Source organism: Rhinopithecus bieti, unplaced genomic scaffold, assembly GCF_001698545.2.
Source record: "Rhinopithecus bieti isolate Rb0 unplaced genomic scaffold, ASM169854v2 scaffold_6439, whole genome shotgun sequence".
Classification (NCBI taxonomy): domain Eukaryota; kingdom Metazoa; phylum Chordata; class Mammalia; order Primates; family Cercopithecidae; genus Rhinopithecus; species Rhinopithecus bieti.
In genome coordinates, this window is record NW_016805421.1 from 1,691,873 (window position 1) to 1,716,525 (window position 24,653).

The 24,653-nt window shown below is 33.5% G+C and overlaps 1 long non-coding RNA gene across 1 annotated transcript in view; it reads left to right on the forward strand.

Moving 5' to 3' along the window:
• Positions 1-461: 461 nt before the first annotated feature.
• LOC108529823 (uncharacterized) overlaps positions 462-24,653 on the forward strand; it is a 73,024-nt gene continuing 48,832 nt past the window's right edge. Inside the window, exons 1-2 of the long non-coding RNA XR_001885690.1 lie at positions 462-549; positions 10,722-10,836. This is a non-coding gene — a long non-coding RNA (uncharacterized LOC108529823). The remainder of the gene's footprint in view (positions 550-10,721; positions 10,837-24,653) is intronic.

Consider the following 24,653-nt stretch of genomic DNA (forward strand, 5'->3'; position numbering starts at 1 on the left):
AATTACGATACATGAGATACTACGTGAGGTGCTGGGAGAAAGAAAGGTGCTTAGGTTCAAGGTTAACTGCCGATTAGCTCTCCAGATCTTTTCTGAGAAAGGCTTATCTATCTATGCTTTGAATACCTTCATTGTTGGGGAATTCTGCCTAATTAACTACCATATTAGATAGCTCTGTTGATGTTTCTGTCTAACTTCACACAATATCTTAATTCTGTTTCTTGGAATCACATAATAACATCCTAATTCCTTTTCCTCGTGATTTTATTTAAAATATTTGAAAGCAGCTATCATTATTTAGCAGACTACACATCCGGAATAATTAGTTTTGTCTTTCAAGTAGTAAAATCATGTACTATGGTAGTCATTTGGGGCACTTGTGAATATAGCCCTGAGAGAATGTAGGAAGTGGTGATAGACATTATGAAGTCACAGTACCACTGAACTAGCTCTGGTATAGACTGTGAGCTTCAGGCAGCAAGTCATCTTCAATGAGAAATACCTAATCATCTATTTACCCTTTATTATGAACTATCAAAGGAAAACAAGGTGAAAAAATTGCCAAATTATTGGATAAATTTAAAATTCTTATATGTCCGAATGTATAATATTTTTGTGTTAACATATTTATGCCATCAAATGTTAATGAAAATCTAGGAAAATATAATATGCGGTATTTGGCTTTGATTAGAAAGCACACAGGAAATAAGGATGTAGAATTGAGGATAAGTATCTGCCATCCTATATCACAGTTTGAAGCGCATTAAAGAAGAATCCTTGTCAAGACAGGAAAAGTAAACTCAGAGAGACCCACGAAGCTCCAAGCTCGTAGCTTGCAAGTATAGACTTAAATGACTGCTCTACACAAGTAGACCTGGGGCTGGGAATCCCCTTGGACATTCACATGGTTGTTGGCAGAATTCATTTCCTTGCAGCTGTAGAATTTATGGAGACTGTGGCTTTAACGCCAGCAGGAGGTGATATTTCATTTTCTTTTAAAGGACTCACCTGATTAAACTAGGTCTGCCTAGGATAATCTTTTAATTAACTGGAAGTCTTCCAATTAGTAACCGATTATGGAAACGCTATCCTATTTTATTTACAAGTCCTACCCACACTCAAGGGAAGAGTACAGAGGATGTGTACACCAGGAGATGGTGAATCTTATAATTCTACATAACACAATATCTGACACATATTTCCAAGAGAAAAGCCACCACACATAAATAAATGATAAATTATTTGGAATTTCAATCTTTCCCACTTTCATATATTTAGTGCAACAACTATTTCCACCAAAAGTAACCAACTCAAGATGTGATTAGTCCATCTTCACCTTCAGCTGCTCTGCCTCTTCTAGATGTACCCGTTATCTGTCTCTGGACCACAGGCAATATCCAAAGAGTTATTTCTAAGAGCTAGTTTCCCTTCAAAGTAATGAGGAGCCAGTAGGAAATGCAAGCATATAATTAACAGATGCTGACTGATACATTCATTCTTTGAGTGATTCAGTGCATATCCTGTGTTCTGTCTCCACACCCTCTGACAGATGATCCATGAACCACAGAGTAAGCCTGTCAAGAAATCAGAACTGAGCGACTTCTCTTCATGCATAGAATATTGCCATATGTTGCCATAGAAATTTATTGGAGATTCATTTTTTTCATATTTCCACAATCTTCCCTTTGACAGTTAATGACAGGGAAACATGGTAACAATTCTTCAGAAGGTTTTAACCTCATGAAGCTTTCAGCTAAGATATACTAGCTAAAGAAAGAAAACAATCTTTATATACATTTTGACCCCTTTTATTCTTCTTCCTTGTATTTTGACAATTTGTATATCTTTAAATCATTTTTCCACCCTTTTTCTCACTTGAGTAATTTCTTTACATGGCCAATACCTCATAATGTGATGGAATTAAACTTGCTTCAAACTGACCCTCAATTACAATGCTGCCAGGCTATTGCTGATGGATATTTTGAATTGTTATAAGATACTGGACTGAGCAGTTTTTCCACAGCTCAGCATCAGCATAATCTAATCTGTTTTCTGGCTGCAACGTCAGCTTGCAAAGATGGAGCTCAGGCAGAATTCCAGGAGCCACAGTCAAAGCACCTGCAGGCTGGTGGTTTTGCCAGAATACCAAAAGGAATGATGGGATTAAGAAGTGCTATAGTCAGCTCACATCATGAAGATAAAATGATAATTAGCCTTGTGGTAATTTGGATTACTGAACTGTATCTTTGTTGTGCTCCAAAATATTCTAGCAATAGATATTGAATGGTTGAATGGTTTAATCTGTTGAGATTTTGTCATTTTAAGAAACTGGAGGTAATGTTTTTTTTTTTTTCCCCAAAATGAAAATAAATTGACATAATTTTACACACAAAAATTTCAGCCTGTGTAGAGCCCAAGCATTGGGCATGGCCCCAAGTAAAATTCAGTAGAAATTATCATCAAACTTAGTTCTTATGCAATCTGAGTATATTTTGTTCTAAGATTACTATAGAAGAATATTATTATCATGTGTACATGAGGCGAACTCACATAAAATATTACCACCTTAAACTTTGATAATTTATGCTGTATTTTAAATATTGTTATAAATGTATGATTTTCAATTAATCCAATTTGTGAAACACACTATTTACTTTATCTGAGTGGTAACTGTTAAAGAATCTGATGAGACACACATTTTCTTTTCACACTTAGTTTTAATTCATCCCACAGTGATTAATAATCAATTCAAAATATTTCAAAATTCTCAGTATCTGTAGGATTTGGGTATGGGTATAAAATTAAAAAAGGTTTTGTAGCAATTCAGAAAGTAGAACTAAGTCTTCATTAAGAAAATTTTCAGATAAATCCTCTAAAGTGACTGAGTAAATACATGCTTATGTAATTATTTAAGGTACTTTAAAGGTACATGAGTTTAAGAGGCCCATTTGTTATCAGTGAAAGTCTGCATATAAAATAATCTTTGTAGGGTTGAGACATTGTAAATTTACCAATATACAAGACAAAGGGAGCAGATAAATACAAATACTTGAAGAGGAAAAATTATTCTGAGTATTTCTACAAATTGTGAGTCCATACAATTTTATAGTGGATGGACTGAGATTTTATCTTCTCTCTACTATTTGCTAACTGTGTACTGTTACAAAGTTTCCTAATCTTTCTGTGCTTTGCTTTTTAATGGGCAATAATGGAGACACCAAATAGTATCTGTCCCATTGAAATATTGCTAAACATGCAATAGAAAGAATGACACCTGCTACAACATAAACACACTTAAGTTCAGAGTCCACAGGCACTGCAGAGGAACTATGCCATCAAGTCTACATAACAACCAGCTAACAATATGACAGAATCAAAATTACACATATTTATACTACCCTTGAATGTAAACAAGCTAAACTACCCACTTAAAAGACACGGAGTTGTAAGCTGGATTAAAAGACAAGACCCAACGATCTGTTGTCTTCAACAGACCCATCTCACATGTAACAATATCCACAGCTGCAAAGTAAAAGAATGGAGAAAAATCTACCATGCAAATGAACACAAAAAAGAGCAGGAGTTGCTATTCTTATATAAAACAGATTTTAAGCCAATAAAAATTAAGGACAATGAAAAGCACTGCATATTTATAAATGGTATAATCCAACAATAAGAATTAACTATGCTAAATATATATGCACCCAACATGGGAGCACTCAGATTCATATAACAAGTTCTTCTTGGCCTGTAAGAAAACTTAGACAACCAAAAGTGGAGACTTGAACACTCCACTGACAGTGTTAGACAGATCTTCGAGGTAGAAATCCAACAAAGAGATTCTGAACTTAAATTCCACAATTGACCAAGTAGACCTAAGATATATGCAGAACATGCCACCTAGCAACCACAGAATATATGTTTATATTATTCTCATCAGCACACAGAACATATTCTAAAATCAACTACATATGTGGTCATAAAGCAAGTCTCAATAAATTCAAAGAAAATTGAAATACACACACACTCTTGGCCCACGGTGCTAAAACATAGAAATCAATATCAAAACAATTTCTTACAACTTCATAAATACTTGGAAATTAAACAACTTCCTCCTGAATAACTCCTAGGTAAACACTGAAATTAAGGCAAAAATCAAAAAAGTCTTTGAAATTAATGAAAACAGGAACACAACTTACCAGAGTCTCTGTGATGCAGCTAAAGCAGGTTTAAAAGGAAAGCATATAGCTCTAAATGCCTTCATCAATAAGTTAGAAATATCTCAATTTAACAATCTAAGCACCAAAAGGAACTAGCAAAAAAGGAACAAGCCAAAGCTAGCAGAAGAAAAGAAAAAAACTAAAATTAGAGAAAAACATAATGAAATTGAAATGTAGAAATCCATATACAAGATTAATGAAACCAAGATTTGTTTATTCAAAAATATAAACAAGACTACTATACTGCTACCTAGATTAACAAAGAAAAAAAAGATAGAAGATCCAAATAAGTATAATCAGAAATAACGATGATATTACAAGTGATACTCGAAAGGCAAAATATCACCAGAGGATATTGCGAACAACTCTATGCACACAAATTTAAAAGTCTAGAGGAAATGGATACATTTCTAGAAACATATAACCACCCAAGATTGAATCAGAAAGAGGTTGAAACATTTAATGGAACAATATTATACTCTGAAATTGAATCAGCAAAAACAAAAAACAAAAATACCAATCACAAAAAGCCCTGAATGGATTCACAGCCAAAATTTACCAACTATACAAGAAGAACTGGCACACAATTTTACTGAAACTATTTCCAAAAAAAATTGAGGTGGAAGGACTTCTCCCTAATTAATTCTATAAAGCCAGCATTAGCCTAATACCAAAATCAGGCAGAAACATGACAAAGAAAGAACTTCAGACCAATATGCCTGATAAACATAGATGCAAAAATCAACAAACTACTTGCACACTGAATCCAACAGCACATCAGAAAGTTAATGCACCATGATCAAGTAGGCTTTGTTCTTGGGATGAGGTTGGTTCAGCATACAAAAATCAGTAAGTGTGATTCGCCACATAAACAGAATTAAAAGCAAAAACCATATGAGTATCTCACATGCAGAAAAGACTTTCAATAAATAAAATCCAAAATCCCTTCATGCTAAAAACTCTCAACAGACTGGGTAAAGAAGTAACATACCTCAAAACAATAGGAGCCATCTATGAGAAACTCAAAGCCACATCGTACTGAATGGGCAATAGCTGGAGCTATTCCCATTGAGAACTGGAACAAGGCAAGATGCCCATTCTCACGACTCCTATTTAACATAGTACTGGAAGTCCTAGTAAGAGTAATCAGGAAAAAGAGATAAATAGGCTGGGCCTGGTGGCTTACACCTGTAGTCCCAGCACTTTGGGAGGCCAAGGTGGGTGGATCACAAGGTCAGGAGTTTGAGACCAGCCTGGCCAACATGGCGAAACCTCATCTCTACTAAAAATTTAAAAATTAGCTGCGTGTGGTAGCAGGTGCCTGTAATCCCAGTTACTTGGGAAGCTGAGGCAGGAAATTCGCTTGAGCCTGGGAGGCGGAGGTTGCAGTGAGCCGAGATTGCACCATGGCTCTCCAGACTGGGTGGCACAGAAGACTCCGTCTCAAAAAATTAAATAAATAAATAAATAAATAAATGGCATCCAAAAAGGAAAAGAAGTTTATCTCTATTCACTGGCGGTATGATTCTATACTTAGAATACTCTGAAGACACCACCAAAATGTTGCTAGAACTGATAAATGATTTTAGCAAGGATTCAGGATACAAAATCAGTGTACAAAAATCAGTAGCATTTCTATACACCAATAGCATCCAGACTGAGATTCAAATCAAGAATGCAATCCCACAATAGCCACACACAAATGAGTTACCTAGGATAACAGCTAAGCAAGGAGGTGAATGCTCTCTGAGAGGAGAGCTACAGAACAATGTTGAAAGAAATCAGAGATGACAAAGTAATGGAAAAACATTCCATGTTCATGGGTTGGAAGAATGAATGTTGTTAAAATGACAATATTGCCCAAAGGATTGTACATTTTCAATGCTATACTTAAACTGCCAATGTCATTCTTTACAGAATTAGAAAAAGAAAAAAAAAAACTATTCTAAATTTTTTTGAAAACAAAAAAAAAAAAAAAAAAAAAAAAAAAAAAAAGCCCAATAGCCAAACAATCCCAAGCAAAAAAACCAAAGTCGGAGGCATCACACTATCAAACCTGCAAGTATACTATGAGGCTACAGTAACTAAAACAGCATGATACTGGTATAAAAACAGACACATAGACCAATGGAATAGAATAGAAAACTCAGAAGTTTTCCTAACATACAGAATGGGAGAAAATATTCACAAACTATGTATCTGACAAGTACATAGATATCTAGTCTGATATCTAGAATCTATAAGCAACCTAAATCAACAAGCAGAAAACAAATAGACACATAGACCAATGGAACAGGATAGAAAACTCAGAAGTAAAGCTGCACATCTACAATCATCTTATCTTCAACAAGGTCAACAAAAGCAAGCAATGTGGAAATCACTCCCCATTCCATATATGGTGCCAGGATAACTGGCTAGCCATATTCTGAAGAATGAAGCTAGACTCTTAACTTTTCCTTTCAACATATACAAAAATTAACTCAAGATGGATGAAAGATTTAAATGTAAGACCTCAAACTGTAAAAATCCTAGAAGTAAACCTAGGAAATACCCTTCTCAACATCGCCCTTGGCAAAGAATTTTTGGTTAAGTACCCAAAAGCAGTTGCAACAAAAACAAAAATTGACAAGTGGAACCTCATTAAACTAAAGAGTTTCTTCAGAGCAAAAGAAACCATTCACAGAACAAACAGACAACCTACAGAATGGGAGAAAATATTCACAAACTATGTATCAGACAAATACGTAGGTATCTAGTCTGCTATCTCAAATCTATAAGCAACTTAAATCAACAAGCAAAAAACAAATCACCCCATTAAAATTGGACAACATTCATAAGGAGATACTTCTCAAAAGAAGACATTCAAGTGGACAGCAGACACATGAAAAAAACAGTTATCATCACTTATCAATAGAAAAATGCAAATGAAAACCGTAACAAGATACCATTTCACACCAGTCAGAATAGCTATTATCAAAAAGTTGAAAAACAACAGATACTCACAAGGCTGTGGAGAAAAGGAGACTATGGGAATGTAAATTATTTCAGCCACTATGGAAAGTAGTTTGCAGATGTCTCAAACAACTTGAAACAGAGCTACCATTTGACCCAGCCATCTCATGAGTATATACCTAAAGGAAGATAGATCTTTATACCTAAAATACACTTGAATTCATATGTTTATTGTTGTGCTATTCACAATAGAAAAGACACAGAATCAACTTAGGTGCCCATCAACAGTGTATTGGATCAATAAAGTGTAGTGCAAATACACCATGAAATATTATGCAGCCATAAAATGAATGAAATCATATCCTTAGCAGCTGGAGGCCATAATTTTAAATGAATTCATTCAGGAAGAGAAAACCAAATACTGCATGACATCACTTAAAAGCAGGAGCTAAACATTGAGCATACATGAACATAAACATGAGAATATAGACAGTGTGGACTCCCGGGGTGGGGTAGTGATGGGGGAATGGGTTTAAAAGTTACTTGTTGGGTACTATGCTTACCTAAGTGCAATATACCCTTGTGATAAACCTGCATGCACACATATCCCATGTGTGGAAAATACAATTTGAAATTAAAAAATAATTTTATTGCTTTTATAAAATTACTCAGAGCAAAAAGATAAAAGTAGAGTCTATCACTAATTTTCACTACTAAGCAATAACTATTATTACCGTTTGACGTCCTCAAAATAAAATATTTCTCTATAAAGACTCAAGGATAGAAAGACAAATAGAAATAATTTTTTAGCCTCCCAAAAGGATAACATATTTGTAAATCATACATCTGATACGTGGCTATTATAAAAAAGCAACTCAATAGCAAGAAAATGGGTAACCCAATTAAAAAAAGGGCCAAGGACTAGAATAGACATTTTTTAAAAGAAGACACACAAATGGCCAATTATATGAAAAAAAAAAAGTTCAACATTACTAATTATCAGAGAAATGCAAATTAAAACGACAGTGAGATACCACCTCACACCTGTTAGAATGCCCGTTATCAAAAATACTAGAGGTAGTGCTGAGGAGTACGCAGAGAAAAGGGACCCATTGCACCCTGTTGGTGGGAATGTGAATTACTACAGCCACTATGGAAACAGTATGCAGTTTCTTTAAAAAGTTAAAAATAGAACTAATATGTCATCCAGCAATCCCACTTTCGGGTACATATCCACAGGAATTGAAAACAGGATTATGAGGTGACATGTCCACTCTCATATTCATTGCAGGGTGATACAAACTAGCCACAATCTGAAAATAACCTGTATGTCTATTGACAAATGAATGGATTAAAAATGCGGTATATATACACAATTGAATACTATTCAGCTTTAAAAAACAAAATTTTGTCTTGTGTGTAAACATGGATGAACCTGGAGTACATTATGCCGTTAAATAAGCCAGGCACAAAAAGGCAAACACTGTGTAATACAATTATATGTAGAATTTAAAAATGTCAAACATTTGAGTTGAATGAGGTTACTAGGAGTTGAGGCTGGTGGTGGTGGTAGGGGTTTGAGGAGATATTAGTCACAGTATGCAAAGTTTCAATTAGACAGGAGGAATAGCTTTGAAGATTTATTGTACAACGTGGTGACCATAGTTAATAATATTATTGTATGCTTGGTAATTCCTAACAGAGTAGATTTTAAATGTTATCACAACCCAAAGGTGGTAATACGAGGTAACAGATATGTTAAGTAGCTTGATATAATTATTTCCCAATGTATACATATATCAAAACAACATGCTGTATACCATAAATATTTACAATTTTTATTAGTGAATTAAAAATATAAATAATTTTAAAAGGAAATTAAATACATTAAATAAAGGTAGAATATAGGGAGGGATTTACTTAACTAAATGTTTAAGGTGATCAAATGTTATTAAAAGTTACATGATTTACAACTTTTTAAAATTTATAAACAGAACCCTTCAAATTATAAGTTGAACTTTGAAGCCTAAGAAAAATTAGGCTTGCTTTTACATTTCTTGTTATATGACAGTTGAACAGAGATGTGATTTCTGGGATAATCAGTAATCAGAGGATTAAAATAAACCAGAAGAAAGACTCTGTGGTAAGAAAAAAGAAAAGTAATAACAATAGTTATAAGAACAAAAACCTGGTGTAACCTGAAAATAGCAATAAAGATGTTGTGAGTACAGCAGAATTGAAAGGAGATAATTTCATGCAATAAATTATAGACCTTGTTAAGATGTATGGGTGTTATTCTAAGCAAAACTGATAAACCTTTGGACTTTATATAGCTATTTTTAAAGGAAGGGTTCACACAATACATGAGTTAGACATTAAAATAATCACTTTCTTGCCCTAGTTGGAAAAAACAAATTACTTCAGACAAATAAAAGAGGACATAATTCCAAAACCACTTAAATATTGTGATATATACAGATTGCCAAGAAACAGGAAAATATGAACAACTGGATTATTCATCAACTAGATACAAATTTTGGTAACTGTAGCATAACCAATATTCATAGACATGGCTTTAGGAGGTATAAATTGGTGCAACCAGTTTGCAAAACTACCGGCATACATTAAAACTACCTATTTGTATAGACTTTACTTTTGCAACATACTACTTCTATTTATACACTCAGCAGAAACAAACACAGATCTATACATCAGTGGATATATTTAAGAGTGTTCAAAACAGCCCTACTCATTATTTCCGCAACCTGGAAACTACCTCGATGTCCATCAACAGTAAAATAAATACCTAAATTATGCTATAGTAATGCAAAAAGAATGAAAAAACTGTAAGTATGCCTGGCACATTTGGGTGACTCTCTCAAACATAAGGTTGCATGAAAAAAACAGACAAAATAATACTGTTGTTTCCATTTATATGTTTCAAAAATTAGGCAAAATTAACTTATGCTGAGAGACATTGTCTGATCTTTTGCGTTACTGACTATTTCTGATGCCCTGCTTGTATTCTATTTCTTGATTTGAAAAGTATATACAATTTGAGAAAATTAATCAACTTATGCACCTATGATTTGTGCATAATTTTGCCTCTTTCCCTTTAACAATATGTTGGAAATGTAAAGGAAGAAAATTGAGGCTTTAAAATTTTGTATCTTGAAGTTGAATTTTAATAACAAATCTCTACTGTGTATGATTTTCTTTAAAATTATTAATTTTTTTATTTTAACATAAAGCATCTAAAGTGAAATGAGAAGTGTGCTAACATTTTGCTGAAAGTACTCAATTTCTTCACTATAAGAAGTACCAAGTCTTTAATGATTTCTATAATGGTAGGTAAAAGTAATTTTGAGGGTGGAATTGTGCTGTTTCCATTTTAGATTGTGTTTTTTGAATTTCAGATGTAAAAGATAAGGAAATTAGTAAACTTTCCCCACCCTTCTTGATCTTTACCTTCATATTCTGATTTGTGTTACTTATATGACTATTTTTATGTGGTGAAGTTTAACAACATTTACATCCTCTTTGCTTCAGGTAGGAAGCTTTCAACAAGTAACCAAGGACTGAAACCACAACGGCTTAAGCAATAAGAAAAATTTATCATCCAAAGGTGATGGAGGGATCCACAGTTGGCTAAAAACATCATCAGGTAGGCTAGGTGCGGTGGCTCACACCTGTAATCCCAGCACTTTGGGAGGCCAAGGCAGGCAGATTGCCTGAGGTCAGGAGTTTGAGACCAGCCTGGCCTCAACATAGTGAAACCCTGTCTCTACTAAAAATACAAAAGTTAGTCGGGTGTTGTGGCGGGCACCTGTAATCCCAGCTTCTGGGGAGGCTGAGGCAGGAGAATTACTTGCACCCAGGAGGCGGAGGTTGCAGTGAGCTGAGCTCTCACCACTGCACTCCAGCCTGGGTGGCAGAGCGAGACTCTGTCTTAAAACAAAACAAAACAAAACAAATATATATATATATCATCAGCTTTTCTGTTATATGTTGATTTATCCTCTTGGCTCGACTCTTGGTCCCAAGATGATGACCACAGTTCAAAATGATACATTCACATGACAACACTGAGTGAAGAACTGTTTCTTTCTTTTTGTCTCTGGTCTTGTATGGAATTGAGATGACTGAGGCCAATTTGATTTTCCCCTGTTGTTTATAAGTTACTTTCTATGCCACAGTACCTGTGTGATTCTTTATTCATCTTATTTCAGCATCTTTCTGAGGATACACTGTTTTCTTAAGCATTGTTATTTTTTTTCCTGGTTCAGATCTTTCTTGTTGTGCTTTAGAGACAAGAAGTAAGTGTTTGCTGGATATTCTTTGTTTTCCTATCACTGCCTCTTGTCTCTCTTTATTTCTTTGTCTTTTTGTCTCTATTCTTTCCTTCCATTTCTAATTTCCTCAAGATCATTCACAATGTGTCTGTATTTTTGGTTGTTTTTATTTTCTTGTTTAAGCCATATCATACAGGATACTCTGTGTAGTATATATATACTTTTTCCATTTATTTTCTGAATACTGCCACTCAGTTTCTTCTCTGAATCAAAATCTCTTTCTTAACACTTGTCTCATTTCTGGTCTTATTGTCATATTTCCAAAGAAATAAGGTGCCTATGATTTCAATGGAGGTAACAGAAATTGATTTTTTCAATCATTCTGTATTTTCTAAGATACTTCCTATATTATATGTTACTCATCCATCTTTTATGCATGTTCTTTTCTTTTTTTCTTTTTTCTTGGATTTAGTTTTGTGTTGTGTTTGTCTGTTTAGTAGTTCTTATATAGGTACGTAACACTTTTTCATCTTTAAATGGGGCCAATAACCTTTTGAAGGTTAATGTAGGTGGAAGTGGAGGAATGGATTGAAACAGTTGGCAGCTTCCATCCAGATGTTTTGTACAGAATATTTTATTACAAACTCTGTTATTTCCTTTGACTTATTTCAGGTTTTGTTGATTTCTTGAATTTTTTTTCTCATATTGCAGGATCATCTGAACTCATTGCACATGAAGCTAAAAGGGAGAATAGGTCCATTAATCTATTGAGGTGATCTACACTGAGATCAACCATATAAAGCTTGTTTCATTTTAAAAAATATATAAAACATAGCATAGTCAACGTTTGAAAATAACAATTAAAAATCCAGGGGGGTGGCCTCAGTTTTATGAGAAAAGATAATAAAATTACAAATAGAAAATTATGTACAAATATTTATGAAGAAATATAATTTATGAAGAAAATATAAATTGCCATAAATTACAAATTATCAAAAGCTGTCAAGTCCTGGTAAAATCACAAAACACAGAAGACAGTTATTTTATTTTAATTAAATAATTGCCTGATAGACTTCTTGCTCTTTCCTTCTTAAAACTTTGATTGCCACTTTCGATGTCAATGATTTAGACTTTATAGAAACTAGAGAGCAATTGAGTCGTTTGATTGAAATGTATTTTTACATTATTGATCATTTAAAATATTCTTTTAGCTTCACAACTATTATAATGTCTGATAAATGCCATGCTATTGCTGTCAAATATGAGTAGAAGTTGTATTAAAACTTTCTTTTATTTATCATAGCTGGGAGTTGGATAAATTTTTCAGTCTAGCTTCTCATGCTATGCATTTCAACCCCCTTTTCCTTTGGTACCTCTATCTTTCCAGTGCCACCCCCAGTAGAACAGGTTATTAGCTCCATGAGACCTCTTCTCTGTATCTTTTTGTCTCAGCACTGAGGGAGTTAACACAGTGGGCTGCTGGAGTAATCCTGAAAGCCATACTTATACCAGGATGGCCAACAATAACTCAAATATATACAGACATGACTGTGGTCCATGTGGACCACAATATCAAACCCAATTGTTTCCAGCTCAACTACTTCATAGACACTCCAAATATGATCCTATACAACAGAAGTGTGTCGAAAGTTAAATCGAAGCGGAAAGACGCAGCAGTCTTTACTAATTTTGATTAAAGTGTCCTGCTTTTGCAAATCCCACAAAAACATGTAGAGCAAGTTGCTAGAAGGGGACCGTACAAGGAATGACTCTGACATTTAAACTTCATTAGCATGTTGGTCAATCACATCTGAATAAAAGGCAGATATAGGAGAGAAGTGTTTTTGTTTGTTTGTTTGTTTTGTTTTTCTCTGAGACAGAGTCTCGCTCTGTCTCCCAGGCTGGAGTGCAGTGGCTCGATCTTGACTCACTGCAAGCTCCGCCTCCCGGGTTCCCGCTATTCTCCTGCTTCAGCCTCCCGAGTAGCTGGGACTACAGGCGCCCGCCACCATACCTGGCTAATTTTTTGTATTTTCAGTAGAGACAGGGTTTCACCGTGTTAGCCAGAATGGTCTCGATCTCCTGACCTTGTGATCCGCCCGCCTTGGCCTCCCAAAGTGCTGGGATTACAGGCGTGAGCAACCGCGCCGGGCAAGAAGTGCCCTTTTTTGACTTAATATTTAAAAAACCAATTCAAGCAAACAGTAAATACTACAGAAGAATAAAAAATCATCATTACAACTGGTATTTGGATGAGCAGATTTCCTAAGAATCCACAAGATTAACTTTTAAGAAAAAATTCTGTCCAATATTGCATTTTGCAAATTGAATAATATTTTATGGAGTTTATAACAATCTTCATAATTGTATATGAGAGCTATTTACAGTGAACAATTCTTGACAGTAGGAGCAGGGAACCACTGGGAGCCACTCTTTATTAAACATAGAAGAGCAGAACTTCTCAGAGAAGGAATTATTCTTTCATTTTTGACTGAATTTGAGTTATAGGACCTCTCAACTTATCAACTGAGCTTTAATTTTTTTTTACTTTTCAGTAAAACAGAACATATCTAACTTATTTCCTCCATTTATTTTTTATTTTACTTTTAAGTGTCTGCAAGGAACGGAGAATGTTTCATTCATTTTTTGTTTATTCTTTCAGTACTAGCTTCACAATGGTCATTTAATATTGCTTACCCAATGGAATGATCCTTTCACACTCATTTTAACTTAGTTTATCTTTGATGCTTTCTCTTCTCATGTATCTTATGACTTCACTTAACCTTTCACTTGCTTTGTTCATTAAATATTTTTAAGATAATCTTCATCTTAGGAAATTTGGAAGGAATAAATATACAAAGAAATTGTTAAATGGCATATAGAAATAAGCCCCAGAAGCAATCACTTTTGTTTTATTTTCTTCCAATGTTTTCTTATGACTTTTGCATTGTAGAAATCATTCCATGTATAAGATTTGTGCTTGTTCCTCTCAAATTCAAATCTATGCCTAATTTAATAATCAAACTAAGCTAAAACATTTTTAATGAAATTTAGCATGTTCCCTTAGTCAGCTATTTTACCTCCAGTTCCAATTCCCAGAGCCATTTGCAAACTTTTATCCATTTTATATGGTGTTTGGTGTTTGCTTCCATATTTCTAAAACAAAGAGAACCATATGGAATGATCAATTTCCCTATTGTGGCATTACATAATGAATCTTTGGTCTGGTTATTTTGGTAAGATTTAGCCCCCAATGTCACTCTTATTTCCTCTTACATCAATAATTTGATATAATGGCAGCACAATCTTTGTCCAATCAGTGTTTATCATGATTACCTAAGTGTTTTAGTCAGGGTTCTCCAGAGGGACAGAACAAATAGCACACATGTATATATGAAAGGAAGTTTATTAGGGAGAATTGGCTCACACAATCACAAGGTGAAGTCCCACGATAGGCCACGAGGAAGAAAGAAGCCAGTAGTGGCTCAGTCCGAGTCCAGAAACCTTAAAAGTAAGGAAGCTGACAGTGCAGACTTCAGTCTGTGGCCGAAGGCCCAGGCGTCCCCAGCAAACCACTGGTGTAAATCCAAGAGTCCAAAGGCAGAAGAACCTGCAGTCTGAAGTTCAAGGGCTAGAAGCATCCAGCATAGTAGAAAGATGAAAGCCAGAAGACTCAGCAAGCAAGGTTATTCCACCTTCTTCTGCCTACTTTGCCCTAGTGGCACTGGATGGTGCCCAGTCACATTGAGGGTCCATCTTCCTCACCCAGTCCACTGACTCAAATGTCAGTCTCCTCTTCACAGACTCATGCAGAAACAATAATTGACCAACTATCTAGGCATCCTTTGATCCAATCAAGTTGACACCTGATATTAACCATCACAATAAGTATTTTTCACTACTGAATTAAGGACCAAGAGTGATTATTTTCCTTGTTATATAACATTAAAAATTAGTTTCTTCTTTTCTATTTGCTTGATGTCTATAGACTTGTAAGCTTCATTCAAATACTCAATTAATTTGTTATATTACAATTAGTACTTTTAATTTTTCAATAACTTTGGTGCAAATTATTAGCTCTACTTATTTTCTAGAGCTCTGTCTTGCAACCCTTTTTCCTTCTCTAACCTATACTATTATATATTAAGAATTTTCCAATGTCACTAACATTTTTATTTTTAATAGTTTTATGTCTAAAATGAAAAGTTTTATGTTGTTGTATCTTTTCTTCTATAATGTCTTTCAGTGGTTTTGGCTTCCACATAAATTTTGCTGGGAATGTTCTTTATTAAACATGGAAGAGCAGAACTTCTCTGATGGACCTCGGAACCCAGAGCCTAATCTTATAAGCCTCCTTTTCCAATGATCAGTTTATTGCTTCTCAGGTCTACAGTTAATTTTTAATACCTGCTCTGCAGAAGTGGATGGAATTTCTTTAAACTGTTCTTTACAGTGAGCACAATGTTAAACTTTCTCAGTAGAGGGCATTGGAGGGGCACTGGAGAAGGAGATAGCTTCTCTTGTTGGTTCCAGCAGCTGTATGCACCATTTCCCAGCAGTGCATTCTCCACCAGCTGTGGCTCACCGGTGCTCCACAGGGTTGTTTCCTGCTTGCCTAATTACTGTGATCTAGCTCTGACTTGGGCACCTCAGCGAGCTTCACTGTCAATCAGCAGGCTGCACCCATGCCTTCTCCAATGTGGCCTGAACCTCACCCTGGGAGAGGCCACCTCCTTTCCAAGTTTGCCCTTCTTGTATACTCTCTCATACATGCTGTGCCCTTTTAAGGTTCTCTTTACATGTTATAGTTACTCTTCATCATACTTTAATGATTTGTTACATTAAAATTCCCTTGCTTGTTTCACTGTGTGGTTTCCTTCTTCTGGTTGGACCTAGATTGATACACCTTCCCCTTAATCCCTCAGGTATCACAGAGGAAACACTAAACTCTCAAGCATAGTTTGAAATCGGCAATCTAAAAATATATACCCATTAATTTGAATTAGCACACACGCATAGAGCAAATTAAATCTAAATGGCCAATTCAGCTCATTTCTTTCACTATTACATAACTCTTGTTTCAATCAGATTGACATAGTTTGGGATTTGAACTGTTTTATTGAAACTAATGTTTACATGCCAAAAACACTAAAACACTAGACCAGGACTCGGCAGATAGCTTTTTGTTATCCATACCATGAAACTAAGGAAAGTTGCTGAATGCTTTTAAGCTTCATTGTCCAAATCTGGCAAAATAAAAAATTTGTACTTGGTTTTTATGACCCTTTAGAGTTCCTAACCTTTATCTTTGAAAGTATTTATAATGTTTTCATTAACAATCTTTAACTATTCTAAACGGTAGTTCACTCCCATCATTGTGAACTATGTTAGATTTTTTATGGAAAGGAAACTCAAGGCTAAGGCTTCTATCACCACCGAAGATGACTCAGAACAGCCCCAGGGAACATGTTGAATTATAATTATCAAAAGAGTGCAAGTCTTACAGTTGCTCCCAATGCTGCTAGAAGTGTGAGTGAATTTTAAAATTATATTTCCTTAGATTTTATTCTTAATCTCTAGACTTCCCTAGGGGTTTCCCACTGACAGTGATTGACCTCAGTGGAAGGAAACAGCTCAGATCTATCAGAATCCTATATAGGTTTGGATGCAGCTGGAAACCATCATTCTTAGCAAACTATCACAAGAAGAGAAAACCAAACACCGCATGTTCTCACTCATAGGTGGGAACTGAACAATGAGATCACTTGGACTCGGGAAGGGGAACATCACACACTGGGGCCTATCATGGGGAGGGGGGAGGAGGGAGGGATTGCATTGGGGAGTTATACATGATATAAATGATGAATTGATGGGTGCTGACGAGTTGATGGGTGCAGCACACCAACATGGCATAAGTATACATATGTAACAAACCTGCACGTTATGCACATGTACCCTAGAATTTAAAGTATAAAAAAAAAAAAAAAAAAGAATCCTATAGGTTTTTGTAGAGTCCCTATAAAGATGCTTCAAAATTAGAAAATATTTTTAACGATGTCTATTTTATATAAAGAAGATAATTTTAAAAGTATAATGGACAGGAACAAACATCATCCTATATTCTACCATCCAGAGAGAGATCCTATGAATGTTTTTTTAATCTATGTTCCTTAGATTTTTCTTATGAATATATATTTGCACATAACAAATACTGTTACTTGGCACTGTTCTAGATGCTGAAGATATAAGAGTGAACAAACCTGTACCCATATGGTGCTATTATACTATCTAGATAATTNAAAGAATCCTATAGGTTTTGTAGAGTCCCTATAAAGATGCTTCAAAATTAGAAAATATTTTAACGATGTCTATTTTATATAAAGAAGATAATTTTAAAAGTATAATGGACAGGAACAAACATCATCCTATATTCTACCATCCAGAGAGAGATCCTATGAATGTTTTTTTAATCTATGTTCCTTAGATTTTCTTATGAATATATATTTGCACATAACAAATACTGTTACTTGGCACTGTTCTAGATGCTGAAGATATAAGAGTGAACAAACCTGTACCCATATGGTGCTATTATACTATCTAGATAATTTTATTTCCTGCTTAATAAATTTAACAGATTTTGTAAGTGGTTTTTCATGTCATTAGATATTTTTTACAGAGCTTATATATTCAATATTTTCATTTATATTTAATGCTAAAATATTTCAAATATTTTATAATAAATAATTATTCAGTAAGCATAATTGAATACAAATAGTTATACTGTTCTATTTCCTTAGGAGAAATTCCCAAGGAATAGAAATACTAAGCAAAAGTGAGTAATATTTTTGAGGCTCTTAATGTGCCTGGCCAAAGTACCTGATGAAAGTTTATAAAAATTACATCAACTCCCCCTGCAGGAGTGCCCCTGTGCTGCTTATTTGATGTCTGTCCCTCTGCATCCACCTCCTACTTTGTTCCATGCCACTTTGTGCCCTAAAGTCTGTCCTGTGTGAACCTCCATTCCCCTCTGGCTTCTAGTGAAGTTCAACCAAAGGAAAGCACCCACTGGAAATCAATGGAAGGAAGAAAGTGAGGTGGGGATATTTATTCTCTTTTCTGTCTCCTTCCTGGATTGCAAGGGCTATGGAATAAAGGCTACAGCCCTGTAATCTGGCCTTTGTTATGCTGGTCTTTCTTCTCCCTAGGGGTTTTGGTTAAGTCTTACTTCTCTTGCACCTACCAACTTTGATGTGGCAATGGCTCCCACTGTTCCCATTATAGAAATGCTTTCCTTTGTTGCTATTGCTAAACTCTGCCCATACCTTTTGCAAGTGGTCCTTTTATTAAATTTCCTTCAAAAACTCCACTTCCAGAACCCTAACAAACACAATGCCCATCTATTTAAATACAATTAAAAAAAAAAAAAACTGTGGACAATAGATAAAAAATAACTATCTCAGTGTCATGCAATTATATTTTTATTTTGATTATTCTCAAGATTAACATATTTTAATATATTTTCAATAGTGGGCATTTTTTTTTCTATTGGTATAATTTTACAGTTTTATTGGGGTTAACTGTTTTCTCTTTGATATTTTTGAGTTTTGTGCTTCGAAAATGTTTTCCAGTTTACCAGCCTACCAATCGAATATACTAGGTTCAATTAGTAAAATGGTTTGTGGTAGTTTTGTAATATCAAGTTTTGGTTTATTTTTGAAATCAAATCAGTCATCTTTTCCAGAAATCTTTTCCAAATAAGGATATTCAATCATAAAAATTGTGTTAGTGCCATAAATGCTTTCAACTATATAAGGATTTTATGGATGGCAAGAAAGTATGACAAATAAGAGTACCTTAGAAACTATACAGTCCTTATTTGGGTTTGATTTGCTCTTTTTCTACCTTGCGACTTGTTACCCTCTGTCAATGATACCACTATCTAATGATCACCTTTATCCAGTTCTTTTTATCTATTTCCATTGCATTATTAAATGATTCAGATTTTAATTGTTAAATCATGTAGGGAAATGAACAGATCCTGAATGTACAATTCAAATTTGACAAATATATTGACCATGTAATCAACATTCCCATCAAATCTAATATATTCCTACTGATGGTTTTGTATACCAAATCTGTCAATATGAAGAAGGGGCATTAATATCTCAAATTATTAATGTATTATTTTTTCTCCGATTAGGTCTGTCAGGTTTCATGTGCTTTGAAGCTCTTTTATTAGATGTAGACACATTTTTTAAAATTTTTGTATCTTAGAGATGAACTTAACAGTTTTGTTGAGGAATAGTTTATATACCGTAGGAATAATGCATTTTAAATGTACAGTTCAAAAAAATGTTAATGTTTATATAGTTGTACAGCATTCACTTCAATCCAAATTTAGAATATTTCCATCAACATAAACACTTCCTTCATATCCCTTTATAATTAATCTCCTGCCTCACACCCAAACTCAGATAACTACTAATTTGTTTTCTGTCACTACTTTTGTCTTTCTAGAAATTTCATATAACTAAAATCTTATAATATGTAGTTTTATAAAATGTTTAACTTCTTTCACTAAACATGTATTTAAAATTATCCCAGGTTGTTGTGAGGATCAAGTTTAATATTTCTTACTGATGAATAGTATTTCATTGTTAAATATGCCACAGTGTGTTTATTTATTCACCTATTGATGTTTTGTTTCTAATTTTTAGCTATTATGAATATCTCTGCTATAAATACTCACATATGAGACTGTGTGTGAATGATATTTTTATCTCTCTTGGGTAATGGCAATATCTAGGGATATCTAGGAGGGGAATAGCTAGTTATATATCAGGTGTTTGTTTAAACAAATATTCTGTAATGTGTTCCAACGTGACTTCACCATTTTCCATTTTCCATTCCAAACATCATTTAATAGCTGTCACAGGTTTTTAGCATTCTTGCCAGCACTTGATATTGTTAGTCTTTTCAATTTGAATTTCTCTAGTGGGGTTTACTGGTATCTCATTGTGGTTTTAATTTTCGTTTCCCTAATGACTAATCATGTTAAGCATATTTGCATGTGCTTTTTGCTATTTGCGTATCTTCTTTAGTAAGAGGTTTATTAAATTTGTCTTTTTTAAATGTTCTCTTTATTTTTTGGATAAAATTGCCCTATTGAATATATTTTTTGAATATATTTACTCAATCTTTGGCTCCCTTGTTTTTTCTTCTAGGGCAATTTTTTTCAGTTTTGATCAAGTTCAAATTATCAATGATTTTAATAATTTCTGCTTTTGTGTACTAAGAAATCTTTACCTAACCAAAGTCACAAAATTTTCTACTATGTTTTCTAAGATTTATTATCTTATGTTTTACAACTAGATTTTGATGCATTTTAGGAGATTTTCATTTATGCTCTTATATTAAAATTGAGGTTAGTTTTGTTCTGTGTTTTGTTATGTGTGTACATGAATATCCAATTGTTTCAGCACCAGTTATTAAAATACTATTTTCATTGAACTACCTTGACACAATTTTGAAAAAAATTTACCATATATATGATACATGTGTCTCATATATATATACACACACACATATTTACCACAATGTGTATATATACATATATGGTAAATATATATGTGGTAAGTACATATATATGTAAATATATACAGACTCACATATTGTATATTTACCCACATATGGTAAATATATACATATGTATGGTGTGTGTGTATATATATGTATATGGTAAATAAATATGTGGGTCTATTTATGAACTCTATTATTTCCTGTTGATTTATATGATTCTTCTTAAGCCAACACCACACAGTTTTGATTACTGTGGTTTTATAATGGTTTTAAAATCAGCAGTGTAAAATCTTCAACTTTTCTTTTCAAAGTTATTTTGGCTATTCTTAATCCTTTGGTTTTCTACATATACTTTGAAGTCTGCTTTTCAATTCCTACAGAAAACCCTGCTAAGATTGTGTTTGGGGTTACACTGAGTCTAAATATTAATTTAGGATAAATTGTCAGGTTAACACTATTAAATCTTGTGGCCCATTAAAAGGGCATATGTTTCTATTTATGTAGATATTTAATTTCTCTAAGCCATGTTTTATAGTTTTCCATCTATAGATAGCATCTCTAGTTATTTCCTCCCTCTTTAATTCCTGATATTAATAATTTTCTTTTTTCTTGATGAGTCAGGCTACATGTTTGTCATTTTATTTCTCCTTTTAAATGAACAACTTTTGATTTCATAGGATAAAGAGTCTGTGGGAAGAAGAATATTAATGAACTTTTTTTAGTGGAGATAAGAAACAATATGGTGAAGGAAGAGTGGGCTTGAAAAGTATCTAATATGAACTCTTTCCTCTTTATTTCAAAATGCCCAAATTTCCCTTCACTCATTCTCATTCTCTTTCTTACATCTGTTGCAGAGGAAGTCTTAAGCTAATTTGATAGCTATTAGGCAGATTGCAATCACAATTTATTTGCCTTGATTTAAAATTCTTTAAGATTGAAAATACTTTCTCCTGTTAACAATTTCTTCATTGTCTTCCATGGTAAAGGCATTTTTTTCTGATTCTTGTCTATTATAATGCTGGTAACTGGAGCTCTGGAGCTCAACAGACTAGATTTGAATTAGAAGTTTGCCATTAGCATTGTGCTCTTGAGAAAATTAGCAAATTACTTACCCTCTCTGGACCTCAGTTTTCTCATATGTAAATGGGAATAGTAATAGTACTTATTTGATAAAATGCTGTTTTGCATAGATTAGATAGGCTTACTGCCACATTCAAGCCCTCATTACCTGATTTATAACACTGTAGACTGACTTATCAATATCTGAAATTTAAATAAATCACACAAAATCTTGAAAAAAGAATTTATCTGTAATTTAAAAAATGTATTGATCTCTACTGTGATTTTAAAAAAATCCATTCATTCTACTCACCTGGATTTGATTTGTTTTTCTTTTTCTAAAATCTTAAGTTGGAAGCTTATATTAGTTGATTTTGGAAGCTTATATGAGTTGATTTTAGTTCATTTCCTGCTCTTAGAAGAAATATCTAAAGTTTCAATATTTTGTGTTTTTAATATATTTCAGTATACTTTTTCTTTGAGCCATGTTAATTTAGGAGTATATTACTTGATTGTTCATGTTTTAGGATTTTCTAGATTTTTTTCTGTTATTGATTTCTAATTCTAGTGTGGTCAGAAAAACACATTATTTCAATTATTTAAAATGTATTGTGATTTGTTGTATAGTCTAATGTAAATTTTATTCTATTCCCACAGTATATTTTTATTTTCACTTGAAAAAATTCATATTTTACTGTTGTAGAATAAAGTGTTCTATATTTGTCAGATAGGTTGTGTTGATTAATGAAATTGTTACATTTGGTTTCCTTACCAATTTTTTGTCTACTAGTCCTATCAATTACTGAGACAGAAGTGTTAAAATTAACAACTGTAATTATTGAATTTTTCTTTACTTCTTTTAATAGAAGTTAGTTTTGCTTTGTATATTTTTGGGGCTTTGTTGTTAGCTGCATATACATTTATGAATGTTAATATATACTGACATATTGACACATTCATCATTATAAAATGTTCTTTTCTCTTGCATTAATCTTTGTTTTCATGTCTATTTTGCGTGAGCGTAAAGTAGCCCTACTCCAGCTCTCTTATGGTTATTGTTTGTATATCTTTTTTCTCTTTGAAATTTCAACCTATTTATATATATATAAACTTGAATTGTGCTTGAATTTGAATTCGTATTTGAATTTAAAGTTCATCTCTTTTAGATAGCATATAGTTGGATTTTGCTTTTTAAATCTTGTCTGACAATCTCAGCTTTTTGAGTTAATCAATTCATATTTAATGTAATCATGATATGGTTAAGATTAGATCTGCTATGTTGCTTCCATTTATATTTGTCTCATATCTATCTTCCATTTGTCTAATTTGTTTTAAAATATTTATTAAAGAACTTTATTAAAGGACAAATAAAATTTAAAACAATTTTATTAAAAATTTAAACAATTTTTAAATTCTTTTGTTAATGTTTAAGAATTTTTTAGTCAATTTTAGTGACTCTAGATATTATGATAAACATACTTAAACTGCCACTATTGACCACAAATAATGACTTAGTCCCAGTAAGATATATTAATTTCACAATGATGTAGCTCAGTTTCCTCCGTTATCTAGCTATGTTATAAGCCTGACAATACAATGTTATCGTTTGTTCTTTAAACAGTTATGTGATTATTCAAGAGCATAAGAAAAAATGTATATATACACAGACATATAGAGTTTTCAGAACTGTTTTATTAATTATATTATTGTTACTGTGTATGTCATGCATGGTGCCTTTTCTTGCTACTTTCAAGATTATTTCATTGTTTGGGGATAGGATAATTCTGATTTTTAGTTGAGTTATTGTTTCTTACATCTGCCATCTCAAATCTGCCATTGAACCCGTCTAGTGAAACTTGCACTTGTTATTATCCTTTTAACATCTTTAACTTTCTTCTTTGTTAACTTTTCTGTTAGATACCTTATTTGTTGGCTCAATTATCACATTTTTTGTGTGTTGTTTTTATTTTTTTAGAAACTGGATCTCACTTTATTACCTAGTCAGGAGTTGTAGTGGCATAATCACAGCTCAATAACATGGAGCTCCTGGGCTCAAGCAGTCATCCTGCATCAGCCTCTGGAGTAACGGGGACTACAGGCACTTGACACCATGCCCAGCTAATTACAAATAAAGTTTTTGTTAAAGTTGGGGTCTTGCTACCTTGCTCAGACTGTTCTCAAACTCCTGGCCTCAAGTGCTCCTCCTGCCTTGGCCTCTCAGATTGCCGGGATTACAGATGTGAGCCACCATGCCTGACCTGACAGCATGTTCTTCTAACATACTTGGAATATCTGCTTTGAAATTCTTTTCTAAATTCAACATCTGGGCTCACCCTAACTGGTTGTACTGCATATTAAAACCATTTCCTATCAACTAGAATAATTTGATTCTTGAGTTTGGGTATAAGTCACATTTATTACTATTTGGTTGAAAACTGGTCATTGTTGATGATAGTATATTGTAGCAAATCTAGATTCTCTTTTTGTTTCTCTGAAAGTTTTGATATATATATATATATGTGTGTGTGTGTGTGTGTGTGTGTGTGTGTGT